The sequence below is a fragment of the Podarcis tiliguerta genome (assembly GCF_965153285.1).
Source record: "Podarcis tiliguerta genome assembly, chromosome: 8".
NCBI lineage: Eukaryota > Metazoa > Chordata > Lepidosauria > Squamata > Lacertidae > Podarcis > Podarcis tiliguerta.
Genome location: NC_139541.1, coordinates 7612864 through 7629814, shown reverse-complemented (window position 1 = coordinate 7629814; position 16951 = coordinate 7612864). Strand labels below are relative to the sequence as shown.

Genomic DNA, 16951 nt, shown 5'->3' with positions numbered 1-16951 from the left:
AAGAATACTCATCGCAAAGTACTGGAAGACACAAGAGCTACCCACTCGAGAAGAATGGCAGATGAAGCTGATGGACTATATGGAAATGGCGGAAATGACTGGCAGAATTCAAGACCAGGGAGAAGAGTCGATGGAAGAAGATTGGAAAAAATTTAAAGTATATTTACAGAAATATTGCAAAATTAATGAATGTTAGAGGAATATTGGAATGAAGTTATATGGTCTTAGCAGAAGTGTTATTAAGAACTATATGAATATTAATTGTTAATGTGCTAAAGTGGAAAATTTAAAGTTAAATTGTGTTAAGATAAATTATAGAACAAAAATTGAGAAAGAGGGAAAGGATTTGTTGAACCAGCTAATTTGAACTAGAATACAAAAAAGGGAGGTGCGAGGAAGTAGAGGAAATAAGCTTATGAAAGATAATGAAATGAAACTTGGATGTGTTTTTAAATGTTTTAGTTTTTTCTTGTTGTTTTGTGGTATTGCTTTTCTTTTTTCTTTTTGATGTAATGTTTGTTAAATTTTTGTTTCTTTTTTTCTTTTTTTTCTTTCTTTTTGTAATTTTTAAACATTTAATTTTTTTAAATTTTTTTTTTTAGAAAAGAGAGTTGTTCCGCCTGGCCTTTGGCTCAGAATCAGTTTGATTCCCTCCCCCTCTTTCTATTTCCTTTTCCCTCCTGTGAAGAGGCTGCATCCTAATGTTTTAATGTTGTATCTTAACCTTTTAAATTGTATTTTAATCAACTTGTTTTTATTATTGGTTGTTAGCCACCCTGAGCCCGGTCTTGGCTGGGGAGGGCGGGGTATAAATAACCTCTACTTACCTCCAGGAGTCTTCGGGACGCCATCCTATCCTGTAGTGACGGAGCGAAGGTCACTACAGGCGACCTCTGCCAACCTCAGGATGCTGAGGAACCTCAAACGGTCACAAGCTCCGTTGCTAGGCAACGGCAGTTGAGAACATGGAATTCCCGGCCTCAGTGCCAAGGGCCTAGGACAGTCCGTGTGGCCTAGTGGTTAGAACAATGTTAATGCCATGCAACGCTAGGGTGATATAATATATGTACAGTTTAAACCTTTTTCTATTATTTGTATCCTGCTTTGCAGGCTCTTGTTGTCTCCTAAAGAAGCTGACAGGATTGCTCCCCTGTCCCCTTACTTATGTGTTTGCCGTGTACATTTATGAACGTTTATTTTATATTTGGGACCTTTGAATTCTTAACTCTGAACTCTGGATTAATAACATTTTAGGAATCTTCCAGTATGGCTAATTCTTTTTTTTTTTTTTAATAATATTTATTATAAGTTTTATAGTTACAGGAAAAAAAAGTATAAGAAAAAAGCAATTAAAAATTAACAAACAATACATCGAGAATAGAAAGAAAAAACAATACATCAAATCAACAAGAGAAAACAAAAACATTTAAAAACACATCCAATTTCCTTATCTTTATCTTTCATTTACTTATTTCCTCGACTTCCTCACACCTCCCTTTTTTGTATTCTAGTTCAAATTAGCTAATTCAGCAAATCCTTTCCCTCTTTCTCAATTTTTGTTCTATAATTTATCTTAACACAGTCTAACTTTAAATTTTCCACTTTAGCCCATTAACAATCAGTTTTTGCTTAATTCTTTATAACATTTCTGCTAAAACCATATAATTTCATTCCAGTATTCTTCTAACATTCCTTAATTTTACAGTATTTCTGTAAATATACTTTAAATTTTTTCCAATCTTCTTCCATCGACTCTTCTCCCTGGTCCAGTATGGCTAATTCTATTGCTGGGAAGGACTCAGTGACCCCGGTCTATTTTAGGAGAGAGGGTGGTATGGGGTTGGGGGCAGATGAGATGGAGCTGCTTGGCAGTGGGTGTGTCGTATGCAGAAAGCATACGCTTCAATTCCCATGACCCACCTCCTTCAGTTACTGGTTTCTTGGGGTTGGGGCTAAATCCATGATGGGTCAGAGAAAAATGAGCAGCGGCAGGAACCAGTCAAAGCAAGTTAGATCTTAATTTTACTGTTGCGACAGAGTTTCTCACCTTACATGTTGCATGGAGGTGAGGAGCCAAGACAAGTGTGTGTAACAACTTTTAAAGACTTGCGAAATTGCTAATAATAATATATATATATATATATATATATATATATATATATATATACACACACACACACACACACACACACACACACCCCACCCATCTGGCTGGGTTTCCCTTAGCCCAGAGGTTTTGGACTTTTTTGAGTCCACGGCTCCCTTGACCAACTACATTCTTTCTGTGGCAGCCCTGTGAGGCTCAGGAGCCCAGCTATGTCACCCCTTGCCAGCAGAGCTGGCAGCCTCTCGTTCTTTTTCCGACTCCTTACCTTGTGGAGTGTTCCCTCTTCTCCTCTCTCCCCTCTCCTTCGGAGTCCTCTGGACAGCCGCAGCTGCCGCCCCTTCCCTAAAGAGAGGTGCCTCCTCACGCTGCCCCACAGGGGCCTGGGAAGCACCCCCTGGCCAGCTCCAGAGGCACCATATGCCTGGGGAGCTTGTACCCAGGGGTGCTGCAACAAACAGCTGCACAAGCCTTGGGGAGGCAGAGATGCAAGAAGGCATGGGGAGGGGGAGAGAGAAAGAGGGACAGAGGCCAGTGTTGCTCCCAGCACCCTTGACCATCATTCAAGGCACCAAAGGGTGCCACAGCACCCTGGTTGAAAAACCACTGCCCACCCAACAAGCATCAGACATGCATCACAGAAAGAGGCAGTCTTGTCTCCTGGCTTGTCTCTTGTCATGATACCTGACAATGTTTTCTGGTTGCCCTTTCCTGACCATTCTGAGCCTTTCCCTTGAAATGGTAAATACCTCAGTTCTTGAACCCATTGTCACAGATCTACCCCTATTTATGTGAGAGGTTTATAGCTTTGGAAGGATTTGTAAGTGAAAAGAACTATTGGGAAAGGTTTTTCCTTCAACTGCAGAGTAAATATCTGGGGTCATTAAGAGGGTTGAGATGGCTTCAGGATTGCTCTATGAACTCAAAGAAAGTGTCTTTTTTTTCAGGGAATATTTTATAATTTTTGACTGGTGAAGGATTGTTTTTTCTCTAGGGTGCGTGTCTGCTATGTGTGCACCTTCAGATCTGTGTAACACTCATGCCAACTTTGGTTGCCCAGCGCCTGCAAGCCCCCTTGCAGTTTTGTTTTTTTTAAACCACACCAGCAACTGCTCACCAGGAGCAGAACTGAGCAGCTTCTGTGAGCGAAGTGAAGAGCTGTTTCTCAGAAGGGGAAACCCTGGGAGAGACTAGAGTTCAAATACCTCCTTACTCAGCTGTGCAGCTCACTGGGTGACCTGGGGCAGGTTGTCATCTTGAGCGCCTTGGAGCCGGATAGTCGATAGGACGAATGCCTAAGCCAATGCCTCTCATTCCTGAATTCAATAAAGTTGTGGCCTAATTCGCCCATTTTAACCTTAAATTATGGTGTCTTGTGTCTTTATTTATCCTAGTGGGGGGCGGGAACTCGCCACGCAAATAGCTTTGGAAGGATTTGTAAGTGAAAAGAACTATTGGAAAAAGTTTTTCCTTCAACGGCAGAGTAAATGTCTGGGGTCATTAAGAGGGTCAAGATGGCTTCAGGATTGCTTTGTGAACTCAAAGAAAGTGTCTCTTTTTTCAGGGAATAGGATTGGTTTTTCTCTAGGGTGCATGTCTGCTATGTGTGCACCTTAAGATTTGTGTAACACTCATGCCCACTTCGGTTGCCCAGCACCTGCAAGCCCCCTACTGTGACATCATAGAATGCTTGCAGTTGTGTTTTTTTACACCACACCAGCAACTGCTCACCAGGAGCAGAACTGAGCAGCTTCTGTGAGTGAAGTGAAGGGCTGTTTCTCAGAAGGGGAAACCCTGGGAGAGACTAGGGTTGAAATACCTCCTTATTCAGCTGTGCAGCTCACTGGGTGACCTGGGGCAGGTTGTGGGGATTAAATGAGAAGGCGAGAACTTGAGCTCCTTGGAGTAAAAGATGGGATATCAATTCAGACACCCTCAGAAGGTGGTGGACTCTCCTTCTTTGGAGGGTTTTTTATACACAGAGTTTGGGTGGCCATTTGCAAGGGATTCTTGAATTGGATTCCTGTTTTGCAGGCAATTGGACTAGATGCCCCTTGGGGTTCTTTCCAAATCTACAGTTCTATGATTTTGTTTAAGTGTCATTTTATTGATTAGATAGGAAACCCTTTCGAGACTGCTCTGAGATCCCAGGTTGGATATAAGCGCCATAAATGAGAAAAGAGACACGTCGGCCTGTGAATGACCCCAGGCAGCTGGCAGAAGGACTCGGACACAGAGGCAGAGGAAACCTGGAGGCTTCAGGACGAAGTTGCTGTTAAGCACTGGACGCAGTGCCGACTGGAAAAGGTGAGTGGCCGTCTGCAAGATCTTACAGAGCTCAGGAGATCTTGTGAGATTTCAGGAAGATCTCACAAGATTTTGCTAGCCTAATACTACTAGTAAACCAACTAGATTTAGTAGGATTATGTGTAGGGTTTCCATGTTGGGTTGCAGCTAGCACTGTGGGCAGGGTAAAGTCCTGGCACTTATATGACCTCCCACTACTGACATTGCTGGTGCTGGCAGGGTTGAGTAAGGTTGGCACAGTGCAAACACACCGGTGCAGCCAAACTCGTGCTCATGCCAGTGTGTTCACACCACATCAACCTCACCTCCTTCCTCCTCTACCTGTTCCCTTTTGAGATGCAGATGAGGACATGTTTGTGGATGAACCCAGCTTCAAGGCCAAAGATTCCCTGTGGTTACAGCAAAGACAATCCTAACCCAAGAAGGACAACAGGAAATGATTAATTGCATGAACATGCAATTGCCCTCCCCTATCTTTATAGGTATCGGTTCCAGCCTGTGACCTTGTGTGACGCAAGAAGTGGAAAGGAAGCCTGACCATCCCAAACCTGTGGTGGACATTGAACCTCCAAACTCTCTGGGGATGGATGCACCGGAAGCCACCGGTCCCACAAAGGGAGATGTTCGACCTTACAATTTTTCGGTGGACCTGAAAATCCTATTCAGGAAACAACCAGTCGGAAGGAAATCCTCCTCCCAGGCCTTGGAAGAAACACATTCTGCTCAAGGGCCAAGTGACTGTTTCAGGACAAATAAAGTGACAGTTGCAGGTGAACCAGGAAACTGAGAAGTGGTATACAAAACTAAATATGCAGGAGGGTGTAAAGGTAAAGGGACCCCTGACCATTAGGTCCAGTCGTGGCCGACTCTGGGGTTGCGACGCTCATCTCGCTTTATTGGCCGAGGGAGCCGGCATACAGCTTCCGGGTCATGTGGCCACATGACTAAGCCGCTTCTGGCGAACCAGAGCAGCGCACGGAAACGCCGTTTACCTTCCCGCCGGAGCGGTACCTATTTATCTACTTGCACTTTGACGTGCTTTCGAACTGCTAGCTTGGCAGGAGCAGGGACCGAGCAACGGGAGCTCACCCCGTCGTGGGGATTCGAACTGCCGACCTTCTGATTGGCAAGTCCTAGGCTCTGTGGTTTAACCCACAGCGCCACCCACATCCCTTCTGCCTATATAAGGTAAAGGGACCCCTGACCATTAGGTCCAGTCGTGGCCGACTCTGGGGTTGCGACGCTCATCTCCCTTTATTGGCCGAGGGAGCCGGCGTACAGCTTCCGGGTCATGTGGCCAGCATGACTAAGCCGCTTCTGGCAAACCAGAGCAGCGCATGGAAACGCTGTTTACCTTCCCGCCAGAGCGGTACCTATTTATCTACTTGCACTTTGACGTGCTTTCGAACTGCTAGGTGGGCAGGAGCAGGGACCGAGCAATGGGAGCTCACCCCATCGTGGGGATTTGAACCGCCGACCTTCTGATCAGCAAGTCCTAGGCTCTGTGGTTGAACCCACAGCGCCACCCGCATTCCGCAGGAGGTGTAGATAGTCTTTAAGAAAGGATGCTCTTCAAAGGCTGGGGGTGTGTGTGTAACAAAAATTGGAAGTATTGCAGACCCTTTTTCTGACCTGAGAAGTCAATTGTCTCTTATTTAATCAGCTGAATAAACCAAGTCTGACCCCCTTTCCTTGGGGGGGGGGGGCGGGAGTGAATCTGGAACATGTATCCCAGGGAAGAGCAGCATAGATTTAGGCAACAGGTTGTAGGCTCCATTGCTCTTCCCCCGGCGCAGCAGCACTCTTCCTTTCCCAACGGGATTCCCCCTTCTTCACAGTAGGGTGTGCTCCTCCCTGCACACCCTCCAAATCGGCCTTCCAATAGACAGCCTTGGATTCAAGCGTTGGTTTCCAGCAGGGCTGTGAAGTGCTGAAGGGGGACAATTTGCAAAAGTTTGGCACCATTTTTGAGTGAATCAGATTTTTACTGAAATTGTCGCGGGTTAGGGATGTTTTTCTGCAGGTTAAGGCCTCGAGGGCTGATTGTTTGACCTATGATAAAAACCTTTCTCTTTTCACAGCCAAACCTTTCAGGGGACAATTTGCAACAGTTTGGCACCATTTTCGAGTGAATGGGATAACGTCAGAGAACTGGCCAAGACTGGTTGGAAGTAGCTCAGACTGGTTGCAACAGGTCTAGGCTGGTTTGAACCGGTCCATGCTGATTTGTGCTGGTCCAAACTGGTTTGAACTAGTCTGGGCCGTTTTGAACTGGTCTAGTCCTTTATTCCAACGTTTTGCAACATATATACATGCTTAAAATATTGAGGCAACTGACAAAACTGTGATGGAAAGAGCATTTAGACCAGGGATGGGAGATCTCTAAGACTCCAATTTCTATCATATACCTGCCCTTGCAGGTTGGGGTGGATAGGAATTGGGAGTCTGCCAACATATGGAAAGAACAGGTTCCCCACCTCTGATTTAGATCTGCACCCTCATAAGCCAAACTGCCAATGTCAACAAGCTCTGCATGCGTTACATGAGCAATGGGAAGCAACTGGCGGAGTTTAGCCACAGACCTCATAGAATCATAGAATCATAGAGTTGGAAGAGACCACAAGGGCCATCGAGTCCAACCCCCTGCCAAGCAGGAAACACCATCAGAGCACTCCTGACATATGGTTGTCAAGCCTCTGCTTAAAGACCTCCAAAGAAGGAGACTCCACCACACTCCTTGGCAGCAAATTCCACTGTCGAACAGCTCTTACTGTCAGGAAGTTCTTCCTAATGTTTAGGTGGAATCTTCTTTCTTGTAGTTTGGATCCATTGCTCCGTGTCCGCTTCTCTGGAGCAGCAGAAAACAACCTTTCTCCCTCCTCTATGTGACATCCTTTTATATATTTGAACATGGCTATCATATCACCCCTTAACCTCCTCTTCTCCAGGCTAAACATGCTCAGCTCCCTTAGCCGTTCCTCATAAGGCATCGTTTCCAGGCCTTTGACCATTTTGGTTGGTCAAACCATTTTGGTTGCTCATTATTCTGCAAAATGCAGAAATACTTTTTACTCTGCCCAATTTTGCCATGCAGATGGCTGGGGGGTGAGGAAACTGGCTATCTGACCATGAGGGCACTCGACTGATCTTGAGACGATACCCGTTGCTAAAATGCTAATCTGCAATTTAATTTCTAAAACTTTTTTTTAAAAAAAAAACAACAAGAGCCAGATACTTTTAAAAGTTTTAGTAAAATTATTTATGTACACCAATGCATAATATTTACATTTATATAATACTGATGGGGCGGGGGGGGGGAGAGAACTGAACCGAACCATGGTACAACCAAAAGACACACTGAAATGGTGAAGAAAGAAGATTTTGAGAGAACGACGATTGAATTTAGGATTCACAGCTACACCCATGCTGCCAGTCAGCCTCAGAACAAACTCCCCTTTCCTGGACAAGTCCCTGCTACGCTGAATAACAAACCAGACAAGCTCATATGAGCTAGTTGGAACATGATGCCCACCTTAGTGAGGGGCTGCTGAGAAAATTCCAACAGGGAAAATAAATGTGGAAAACATTGCATCAGAAAAAAATAAACCCACCTGCATTTCCAGTTCCACGAATGATTGGCAGGTGCTGTTATGAATCTGGTACCTTTGCAAACAGGTTTTTTTTTTCCGGCCAAAGGGAAAGTTGGAAGTTTTCCACACACACACAAATCCTCTATACAGTGGTACCTCGCAAGACGAATGCCTCGAAAGACGAAAGAGTTTTTCGTTTCTGAGTTGAATCGCAAGACGAATTTCCCTATGGGCTTGCTTAGCAAGACGAAACGTCTTGCGCCCTTTTTTTAAAAAACGTCAATGCATTCCTATGGGAAACCGTCAATACACAGTGGTGCTTCGCAAGATGAAAAAATTCACAAGACGAAAAAACTCGCAGAACGAATTAATTTCGTCTTGCGAGGCACCACTGTAGTTGCCTTCCCCAACTTGGTGCCCTCCATATTTGTTGGACTACAACTTGCATCAGCCAACTGTCAAGTTGGTTTGGCCAAACGCTGGAAGTCGGCTGCAGGAGACTTGCAAGGCTCCTGGTGCCACCAGATCTGGGCCACTGCTTTAACGGAAGAAATCATAACAAAATGCAGCTGAACCCTGCGCTATCCAAAAGCAAAGGACAGCTTTTCTAAAACCGTCTATTGCATCATACATTAAAGGAACACAATTGGCAGCTACCTCAGAGATTCCTTTGGATAATATGCTTATGAAGGACAATCGCCTGGAATTATAATGCTGTTTTTGGAGTACTACCACTCCCTTCTCTCACCTCATATTCCATTCTCTTTCTTCTTTAGATCACTTTTTCTCTTTTTCCTTTATTATTGCTATTACTGCTTTTTGCATATTGGAAAATGAAAACTATTTTTTTTAAAAAAAAGGATGATACAAGTTGCAGTCCAAAAAATGTGGAGGACGTGGTTGGGGAAGCTGGCTTTAAACGCATTATCCCAGAAGCACTGCCAGGGTAGAAAAACAGAAGGTTGCACAACTCATTTTGTCCCATTTTGCTTACTGATTTCTGTCCACCCAACTCAGAAAACAGCTACTGATGCAGAGGTTTCCTATGTACGTATGAAGCCCTCTTTCCTGCAAGGGCTCCCCTGGTTTACTTCAAAAGTGACAGAAAATCTGTGTGAGTATTCCTCTGAAGTAAACAAAATACCCATGCCTAAGTTCTACACATGCTTAGTGGTTGAGCTACTGAGTGGGCAGTTGGTATTCTCAAGAAGAATTCTTCCTCACCAACCCACTCCCCATGGACTTGTCCGCTGAAAGCAAAACTCCTATGGGGTATCTGCCTTGCCTTGCCTTGTATTATGAAACACATACTTAGAACCAAAACCAACCAGAGATCTCAGCCATTTAACCTCCTTTAAAATAAGATATGCTGGCAGCATAACAAGGCATTTTTTAAAAAAATAAACCCACTTAAAACAGTTAAGGAAATTAATCTTTTGTAATAAAGGGGGGGAAATAACAGCATTTGATCTTCAACCTCAAGTTGCCATACTAACCTTAATCTAATCCATTTTTTCCTTATTGTTCATAGTGACGGATCTGGCAAGGGTTGCCAGGTCTTGTTAACCAGAGTGGTGAAAGCAGAGCATTCTGGGAACTGCTTATGCTAGCAGGGAGGGGTCAGCCACTGGAATTTAAGAACAGCCTCAAAGCCACACTTGTTTCGCCACAGTCTACTCTTTGCACATGTAAGTTGCCACAGAATTTCTGCAGAAAATGGCAAGACAACCGCTGTTGTGAGTTCTTCGTCACACCACTGCAAGCCAGTCCCTCTTAATGCCCTCCGTGGGGAGGGAAATCGAGGAACAGTGGTTCCAAAACAAAGGTGCGTGTCAAATTCTTGAAGAATACGGGTGCCAATTTTCAGCGCAGAACAATACTGAAAGGGAAGATGCTACTATTTATTTCACTGAGGACCATTGGCTTCTGGATAGTTTGGTGTTCCCACACAGAAATAAATTCCAGCTGACAAGCTGGTGGTAAAGATTCACCTCACCTGGAACTCTTGAAGAGCATCCAAGAACCGCTTTCCACTTCAGCATTGCTCTTGTAAGTAGAAGCCTCCATCTGCATTGCAAGAGGTTGGAATAGACAACCCTTTGGGCCAATTCTAATTCTATGAACCTCGCTCTGCACAGCCTCAGTGAATATAATCCTGCTGTGAGCAAGACTTCAGAAGGCCCATCTTCTCTTGACATTTGGCTTGTGGGCATGTCCAGAGAAGGCCTTCTCCAATCGTTTCCTGGTGCGTGCTCTTAGTGTCCAAGTCAGATCATGAAGAAGAGGAAGTGTTTGGATTTGATATCCCGCCTTTCACTCCCTTTAAGGAGTCTCAAAGCGGCTAACATTCTCCTTTCCCTTCCTCCCCCACAACAAACACTCTGTGAGGTGCGTGGGGCTGAGAGACTTCAGAGAAGTGTGACTGGCCCAAGGTCACCCAGCAGCTGCATGTGGAGGAGCGGAGACGCGAACCCGGTTTCCCAGATTACAAGACTACCGCTCTTAACCACTGCACCACACTGGCTCTCATGGTTTTGCACTTACGCCTTGCCCCAATTTATTAGCGGCGAGCAAGCATGCAGGGTGGCCTGTTGACGCACCTTCCTCCCAGCCTGACCGCACAGCTGTCAGCAGTGGCGTAGCGTGGGTTGTCAGCACCCGGGGCAAGGCAAGTAATTTGCGCCCCCCCGCCGCACTGTCCCTCCCCCAGATAGTCCCTCACTCTCTCTCCGCACCGCACGCCTGGCACCCTCCCCTCCACAGTGGGCGGCGACCCGGCGGCTCGGATCGGATTCGCACAGCCAGCACTGCAGTGAGAGAGAGTGAGTGAGCCAGGTAGGGGCAGAGAGCTGCGAGTGTGAGCGCCCCCCCCCCGATGTTGCGCCCGGTGCGCCCGGCCCCCCTGCACCCCCCACGCTACGCCACTGGCTGTCAGTGTCGAAGACCGAAACCAAAAAACATAGGGCACCCACCTGAAAATTTACCAATCAGTTTAATACTTTTCACTGGGAATTGTTGGAAAGAACTAAGAAAAAGGCTGTTACACATTGAGACAGCATCCTTGATAGTCCCGACTTCCACAAAATTATGGCAGAGGCAGAGGTGAGCAATGAGCTAAATAGCGGTAAAAGGACAAAAAATGGAGCATAGCAACTGATGAGGCAATATGGCTCAGGAAACCAAGTGTAAACAACCCCAGAAGTAAGTGAGCAATGAAAAAGTATCCACGTGAAAAGTCAACAGCTCTTAAGAAGCCTTGAAGCGGCACTTTACAGGCTAAACGGCACAAGGGATTGTACCAAAATAATTCTATAAAACCGTCATCCGTCAAGTCGTAAAACGCAAATGTGTCGTAAGATAAAAAACTAGAAATATGTACAGATCTTTGTTAAATGAATTTGTTTTAAAAAAAGGAAAGGAAGAAGACCAACCTATCCAGGTTAGAGGGCCGGTTTCTGTCCTTTTTCAGCTTCAGAAGTGGGGTGGGTGGGGAAGAGGGGCAGCTTGAAACTCAAGAGACCCAGGAGCAGCAGGCTGCCTCTGCTAGAGGCTCTTTGGGTCACTCTCCACAGCCAGCTCTTCTGCCATCAAAGCAGCTGCCTGACTTTCGGGAATTCACTCAAAAATGGTGCCCAACGGTTGCAAATGCTCCCCTGAAAGGTTTGGTGGTCGAAACAGAAGGCTTATTATCACAGGACAAGAAATCAGACCTCCACAACTAAACCGGCAGAAAAATATTTTTTTGAAAAAATCCCAAGCTCCGGGGTCACAATTTCAGAAAAAATCTGACTTTTGGGAATTTACTCAAAAATAGTGCCCAACGGTTGCAAATGATCCCCTGAAAGGTTTGGTGGTCGAAACAGAAGGCTTATTATCACAGGACAAGAAATCAGACCTCCACAACTTAACCGGCAGAAAAATATTTTTTTGAAAAAATCCCAAGCCCCGGGGTCACAATTTCAGAAAAAATCTGACTTTCGGGAATTCACTCAAAAATGGTGCCCAAAGGTTGTAAATGCTCCCCTGAACGGTTTGGTGGTCGAAACAGAAGGCTTTTTATCACGGGACAAGAAATCAGAACTCCACAACTTAACTGGCAGAATATATTTTTTTAAAAAAATCCCAAGCCCCGGGGTCACAATTTCAGAAAAAATCTGACTTTTGGGAATTGACTCAAAAATGGTGCCCAAGGGTTGCAAATGCTCCCCTGAAAGGTTTGGTGGTCGAAACAGAAGGCTTTTTACCACGGGACAAGAAATCAGCCCTCCACAACTTAACCGGCAGAAAAATATTTTTTTGAAAAAATCCCAAGCCCCGGGGTCACAATTTCAGAAAAAATCTGACTTTCGGGAATTCACTCAAAAATGGTGCCCAAAGGTTGCAAATGCTCCCCTGAATGGTTTGGTGGTCGAAACAGAAGGCTTTTTATCACGGGACAAGAAATCAGACCTCCACAACTTAACCGGCAGAAAAATGTTTTTTCGAAAAAATCCCAAGCCCCGGGGTCACAATTTCAGAAAAAATCTGACTTTTGGGAATTGACTCAAAAATGTTGCCCAAGCGTTGCAAATGCTCCCCTGAAAGGTTTGGTGGTCGAAACAGAAGGTTTTTTACCACGGGACAAGAAATCAGCCCTCCACAACTTAACCGGCAGAAAAATATTTTTTTGAAAAAATCCCAAGCCCCGGGGTCACAATTTCAGAAAAAATCTGACTTTCGGGAATTCACTCAAAAATGGTGCCCAAAGGTTGCAAATGCTCCCCTGAACGGTTTGGTGGTCGAAACAGAAGGCTTTTTATCACGGGACAAGAAATCAGACCTCCACAACTTAACTGGCAGAAAAATATTTTTTTGAAAAAATCCCAAGCCCCGGGGTCACAATTTCAGAAAAAATCTGACTTTCGGGAATTCACTCAAAAATGGTGCCCAACGGTTGCAAATGCTCCCCTGAAAGGTTTTGTGGTCGAAACAGAAGGCTTTTTATCACAGGACAAGAAATCAGACCTCCACAACTTAACCGGCAGAAAAATATTTTTTCGAAAAAATCCGAAGCCCCGGGGTCACAATTTTAGAAACAATCTGACTTTCGGGAATTGACTCAAAAATGGTGCCCAATGGTTGCAAATGCTCCCCTGAAAGGTTTGGTGGTAGAAACAGAAGGCTTTTTATCACGGGACAAGAAATCAGACCACCACAACTTAACCGGCAGAATTTTTTTTTTGGAAAAAATCCCAAGCTCCGGGGTCACAATTTCAGAAAAAATCTGACTTTTGGGAATTGACTCAAAAATAGTGCCCAACGGTTGCAAATGCTCCCCTGAAAGGTTTGGCGGTCGAAACAGAAGGCTTATTATCACAGGACAAGAAATCAGACCTCCACAACTTAACCGGCAGAAAAATATTTTTTTGAAAAAATCCCAAGCCCCGGGGTCACAATTTCAGAAAAAATCTGACTTTCGGGAATTCACTCAAAAATGGTGCCCAACGGTTGCAAATGCTCCCCTGAAAGGTGTGGCGGTCGAAACAGAAGGCTTTATATCACAGGACAAGAAATCAGACCTCCACAACTTAACCGGCAGAAAAATATTTTTTTGAAAAAATCCCAAGCCCCGGGGTCACAATTTCAGAAAAAAACTGACTTTTGGGAATTCACTCAAAAATGGTGCCCAACGGTTGCAAATGCTCCCCTGAAAGGTTTGGTGGTCGAAACAGAAGGCTTTTTATCACGGGACAAGAAATCAGACCTCCACAACTTAACCGGCAGAAAAATATTTTTTCGAAAAAATCCCAAGCCCCGGGGTCACAATTTCAGAAAAAAACTGACTTTTGGGAATTGACTTAAAAATAGTGCCCAAGGGTTTCAAATGCTCCCCTGAAAGGTTTGGTGGTCGAAACAGAAGGTTTTTTACCACGGGACAAGAAATCAGCCCTCCACAACTTAACCGGCAGAAAATATTTTTTTGAAAAAATCCCAAGCCCCGGGGTCACAATATCAGAAAAAATCTGACTTTCGGGTATTCACTCAAAAATGGTGCCCAAAGGTTGCAAATGCTCCCCTGAATGGTTTGGTGGTCGAAACAGAAGGCTTTTTATCACGGGACAAGAAATCAGACCTCCACAACTTAACCGGCAGAAAAATATTTTTTTGAAAAAATCCCAAGGTCCGGGGTCACAATTTCAGAAAAAATCTGACTTTTGGGAATTGACTCAAAAATAGTGCCCAACGGTTGCAAATGCTCCCCTGAAAGGTTTGGCGGTCGAAACAGAAGGCTTATTATCACAGGACAAGAAATCAGACCTCCACAACTTAACCGGCAGAAAAATATTTTTTCGTAAAAATCCCTAAGCCCCGGGGTCACAATTACAGAAAAAATCTGACTTTCGGGAATTCACTCAAAAATGTTGCCCAATGGTTGCAAAAGCTCCCCTGAAAGGTTTGGTGGTCGAAACAGAAGGCTTTTTATCACGGGACAAGAAATCAGACCTCCACAACTTAACCGGCAGAATATATTTTTTAAAAAAAATCCCAAGCCCCGGGGTCACAATTTCAGAAAAAATCTGACTTTTGGGAATTGACTCAAAAATGGTGCCCAACGGTTGCAAATGCTCCCCTGAAAGGTTTGGAGGTCGAAACAGAAGGCTTTTTACCACGGGACAAGAAATCAGACCTCCACAACTTAACCGGCAGAAAAATATTTTTTTGAAAAAATCCCAAGCCCCGGGGTCACAATTTCAGAAAAAATCTGACTTTCGGGAATTCACTCAAAAATGGTGCCCAAAGGTTGCAAATGCTCCCCTGAATGGTTTGGTGGTCGAAACAGAAGGCTTTTTATCACGGGACAAGAAATCAGACCTCCACAACTTAACCGGCAGAAAAATATTTTTTTGAAAAAATCCGAAGCCCCGGGGTCACAATTTTAGAAACAATCTGACTTTCGGGAATTGACTCAAAAATGGTGCCCAATGGTTGCAAATGCTCCCCTGAAAGGTTTGGTGGTAGAAACAGAAGGCTTTTTATCACGGGACAAGAAATCAGACCTCCACAACTTAACCGGCAGAATTTTTTTTTTGGAAAAAATCCCAAGCTCCGGGGTCACAATTTCAGAAAAAATCTGACTTTTGGGAATTGACTCAAAAATAGTGCCCAACGGTTGCAAATGCTCCCCTGAAAGGTTTGGCGGTCGAAACAGAAGGCTTATTATCACAGGACAAGAAATCAGACCTCCACAACTTAACCGGCAGAAAAATATTTTTTCGAAAAAATCCCAAGCCCCGGGGTCACAATTTCAGAAAAAAAATGACTTTTGGGAATTGACTTAAAAATAGTGCCCAAGGGTTTCAAATGCTCCCCTGAAAGGTTTGGTGGTCGAAACAGAAGGTTTTTTACCACGGGACAAGAAATCAGCCCTCCACAACTTAACCGGCAGAAAATATTTTTTTGAAAAAATCCCAAGCCCCGGGGTCACAATATCAGAAAAAATCTGACTTTCGGGTATTCACTCAAAAATGGTGCCCAAAGGTTGCAAATGCTCCCCTGAATGGTTTGGTGGTCGAAACAGAAGGCTTTTTATCACGGGACAAGAAATCAGACCTCCACAACTTAACCGGCAGAAAAATATTTTTTTGAAAAAATCCCAAGCTCCGGGGTCACAATTTCAGAAAAAATCTGACTTTTGGGAATTGACTCAAAAATAGTGCCCAACGGTTGCAAATGCTCCCCTGAAAGGTTTGGCGGTCGAAACAGAAGGCTTATTATCACAGGACAAGAAATCAGACCTCCACAACTTAACCGGCAGAAAACTATTTTTTCGTAAAAATCCCTAAGCCCCGGGGTCACAATTACAGAAAAAATCTGACTTTCGGGAATTCACTCAAAAATGTTGCCCAATGGTTGCAAAAGCTCCCCTGAAAGGTTTGGTGGTCGAAACAGAAGGCTTTTTATCACGGGACAAGAAATCAGACCTCCACAACTTAACCGGCAGAATATATTTTTTAAAAAAAATCCCAAGCCCCGGGGTCACAATTACAGAAAAAATCTGACTTTTGGGAATTGACTCAAAAATGGTGCCCAACGGTTGCAAATGCTCCCCTGAAAGGTTTGGAGGTCGAAACAGAAGGCTTTTTACCACGGGACAAGAAATCAGACCTCCACAACTTAACCGGCAGAAAAATATTTTTTTGAAAAAATCCCAAGCCCCGGGGTCACAATTTCAGAAAAAATCTGACTTTCGGGAATTCACTCAAAAATGGTGCCCAAAGGTTGCAAATGCTCCCCTGAATGGTTTGGTGGTCGAAACAGAAGGCTTTTTATCACGGGACAAGAAATCAGACCTCCACAACTTAACCGGCAGAAAAATATTTTTTCGAAAAAATCCGAAGCCCCGGGGTCACAATTTTAGAAACAATCTGACTTTCGGGAATTGACTCAAAAATGGTGCCCAATGGTTGCAAATGCTCCCCTGAAAGGTTTGGTGGTCGAAACAGAAGGTTTTTTACCACGGGACAAGAAATCAGACCTCCACAACTTAACCGGCAGAATTTTTTTTTTGGAAAAAATCCCAAGCTCCGGGGTCACAATTTCAGAAAAAATCTGACTTTTGGGAATTGACTCAAAAATAGTGCCCAACGGTTGCAAATGCTCCCCTGAAAGGTTTGGCGGTCGAAACAGAAGGCTTATTATCACAGGACAAGAAATCAGACCTCCACAACTTAACCGGCAGAAAAATATTTTTTCGTAAAAATCCCTAAGCCCCGGGGTCACAATTACAGAAAAAATCTGACTTTCGGGAATTCACTCAAAAATGTTGCCCAATGGTTGCAAAAGCTCCCCTGAAAGGTTTGGTGGTCGAAACAGAAGGCTTTTTATCACGGGACAAGAAATCAGACCTCCACAACTTAACCGGCAGAATATATTTTTTTAAAAAAATCCCAAGCCCCGGGGTCACAATTTC

General features: G+C 44.4%; 1 protein-coding gene and 2 long non-coding RNA genes across 3 annotated transcripts in view; 1 reads left to right on the top strand and 2 right to left on the bottom strand.

The window, feature by feature from the left end:
• The window catches only part of LOC310683657 (maestro heat-like repeat family member 5), a 61320-nt gene that overhangs the window by 3999 nt on the left and 40370 nt on the right, over positions 1-16951 (bottom strand). The gene's annotated exons all lie outside the window — the stretch shown is intronic.
• On the top strand, positions 3530-4886 carry LOC310683948. The gene is made up of 3 exons (XR_014514576.1): positions 3530-3987; positions 4220-4411; positions 4754-4886. It is a non-coding gene; the product is annotated as an uncharacterized lncRNA (long non-coding RNA).
• LOC310685017 lies at positions 7644-10627 on the bottom strand. The gene is made up of 2 exons (XR_014515025.1): positions 8391-10627; positions 7644-8141 (listed from the first exon to the last, which is right to left on the bottom strand). It is a non-coding gene; the product is annotated as an uncharacterized lncRNA (long non-coding RNA).